Here is a 3,378-nt window from a genome sequence, read left to right as displayed (position 1 = left end):
CACAGCCAAGAAGAAACAGATCAATTCAAGGGATTTTTGCAACCTTTTTTTTCCCTCCCTGTATGTGAAAATACAAGGAAAAAAAAAAACCCGTAATACAGTCCTCTAATGAAACTCTGTGGATCATTTTCATGCAGATGGCCACATATCTGTGAATATTAAAAATGAACTTTGGCACTTTTCCTCCTTATCGTAATATTACTATCACTCATTTCCTTCCCTATGAATATTTTATACCCCACCCATTCTATGACCCAACCCCAAATCAATCTACTCCGGGGAAGCCATGTATGCTTATCTAAACACCGCAAGCAAGTATAAAAGATTAAGACAAAGCTCCTACTAAAAAATGAGAATGTTAAAAAGAATAATAAGACTAAAGTCTCTCTTTTAGCAATATGTGTTTGCTTTAAGTATTATTCTCCTGGATTCACTATAAGCATTCGAGATTTCAAGAAAAGAAGCATTCCCTTTTGTAAAGTTTTATAAGCACAGAAACGTATTTAGTATTTCAGAAACAGTTACAGATCACATACACACTAAGAAAGTTAAGCATATGATTTGTAAGATTCAAAGAAAGTAGAAGATTTAGTTTTTGTTAGGGTGATAATTGCTTCAAATGTTTGTCTCATTAAGCAATTAATGAATTGTTGATCATCTATTATATTTCCTGTGTTGGCAAGAATTATATACACACACAATGTATATAAACAAATATAACTGAAAAAGGAAATTATTTTAAATATGAAAATGTAAAAAATGGGACCAAAGGGTTAAAAACAAACATTCTAAAAGCGATGACCTAATTCACCTACAACGTTTGATGTTTAAGATTCACGGGCGAAATACAGACTTCAGAGGAAGGTATTCCTTTGTGCAGTGAAGCTGAGAAGGGAAGATGGAGAATTCTGCTAAAGGTGCAGATAATTCGATTGTGCATCCTCTGTGGTCTTTCCAAACTTTGGGTTAAAAAAAAAAAAAAGGCTCCTCAAAACAATAACTAGGCAAATACTATTGATGTGGCCTCTTTCTCTCAGTGTACACTGAGTCTGGTGCTACTTTGACCTAAAAATAATAAATCAACTTTAATTAGTTCTGTGAACTGGAGTGTAGCATTGCCTATGATGAGTTGAAAGGCTCCGTTTCTCCAAATCCCCACTCTGGTCCTTGAAACTGGAGTTTTGCAAAGCCTCATGTGCTATTACCAGCTGTAGTCAGGAAGGGGCTATTTGGAGTTCATTGTGGAAATGAGACCAGAGCTGCAGTGGGAGCCTGTGGAGTTTTACACAATGTCAGCCCACCCTTTCCCTGTGGAATAGGAATTGTTGGCCAAGTAGACTTCCTCTCATAGTCAGAATAATCTCAGCTTTCTCCTTGGAAAACATACAAAAAGAAAAAGAACATTCTAACATGCAATCATGAGGAATGTGCATTAGCATCCTCTTTAGAGGGATCAAAATCTGCATCTTGTATCAGCATTCTTGACTGCCCTCCATATGTCTGTCTGTACTAGGAATTAGATGATCCTTTTTATCTAGTGATATTTGAAAGACTGTGGCGTTCACTGCACTATATTAAGTAGCCAGTGAAATGCAAAGTTGAATGGAATGTTCCAGAGTTATCCAGTAAATTCATCCTAAAAAAATAAACAACCTGAATAACTCAAGTAAAAAAATTCCATTACCACTCTTTTTTCTCATTAACAAGTTTATTTTGGCTGCACTATCATAACATCTATAAGATCAGAATTTATCAAAATATAACTGTACTGAGGTATATTTTTGCGATGAGGAATAAAATTTAATAGTCTGTTTTCCTTTGTTGACAAGCTCATTTTGGAGTTATTTTAATGAATGACCTACACTTTTATATCCTCCTAATTTGCAAACCAAACAAGTTCAATCACCTCAAATTTGTACCAAATAAGGTGAGAAACGGTGCTGAGAAAAATCTGAGGTTTCGAAAACTTTCAAAGACTTGCTAATGGCTCTTTCAGCAGGATTTGCCAATTATAGCTACTTTCATCCCTCTAATAAAAGCTACCACTCAATTGAGCAAGTCTAAATGGGAGGTTGATAAAATTTTCCTAGGATACTCATTTGATATTTGTATATCTTCAATTGTAGAATATGACAAGATTGTGGCATTGAGATGTATATATTATTGTTGAGTTTCGTATTCTGTGATGATAAATTCTACTGCACACAAATGAAACCAAATTGTGCATTTTGCACTAGTCCCATGGGAAGCTCATTCTTTACATAATGTAGGGGTGATGACTGTAGCTTTCTTTAGGAATGGGAATATTGTGATGAAAAAAGAATCTGATTCCCTAAGCCTATGACTGAAAACTATCTGGTTCAGACTGTAGTACATCACCCAGGGGTCAGGAGAGAAGAGATTTTTCTCTGCCTCATATCTGTAAATATCTTGCTGTCTTCTCTAACAATATTTTTTTTCACCATCTTGCCTAACGCTGTATAGCACTGGAAGATGATTCCAGGACATAGGCTATATAAGGGAAAACAGTCTGCACGCTACAGAATGAAGGAATATTACATCGTATGCTTACATCACTCAGTTGTTCTTCTTTTCCTTTCTCATATTCTTCTTTCACTCAGCCGAAAGTATTACCTTTCGAAAAGCAATTCTATGGTCTGTTGCTTACAACCTTCCAAAGGCAACACATTGCTTGTGAGACAAGTACAAATCCACTGCAGGGCACGCAAGCCCAACCATCATCCGATCGTTACTCATCTTCTCCACCTTTCACTTTATTACCTAGAAATACCAGATTACTGTAATTCTTCAATGCACATCATGATGAATCATGCATGCTGTTGCCCCTTATGTTTCCACTGCCTGCAGTCTTACAAACCTTGACCTTGCTGACCCATGCTGACCCATACTTAAGACTCAGCTCATAGCACCCATGAACCCTCCCTGAACTCCTCAGACTCAACAATGGGCCCTTCTTGTTGATCCCATAGCACCCTCTGCTGTCTTCCATTATAGAATGGATCGTAGTGGGTTCTCTTCGTCTTTCCTTCTTAGGAGACTGTAAATTTCTCAAGTTCAAAGGCAAATGAGTTCTCCAACATTTTATTCCTCTCTTTGCTGCCCCCCATCTCCACCTTCCAAGATGGGAATGGGTGGACAGAAATAGAGAAAAGCAAACACAAAGATAACAGAAATGTCTAGAGAGGGAACAGTAACACCAGGTGAATTCTAGCACAGAACAACTTGCTTATAATAAAACAAAGCCCATAACAGGAGATTGGGTATGTCTCTGTTGCTTGAAATCTAGAAGAATAAAATGGACACAACACTCCGTAAATGCTCATGGGGTAGCTTCCTGGTGAATGATAAATGTTCACT

This window comes from Delphinapterus leucas, chromosome 6, assembly GCF_059928025.1.
Source record: "Delphinapterus leucas isolate spDelLeu-1000000601 "Yukka" chromosome 6, BTC_Dleu_Yukka2, whole genome shotgun sequence".
NCBI classification, from domain to species: Eukaryota; Metazoa; Chordata; class Mammalia; order Artiodactyla; family Monodontidae; genus Delphinapterus; species Delphinapterus leucas.
The sequence above is the reverse complement of the archived record's forward strand: the minus strand, read 5'-3'. Positions refer to the sequence as shown.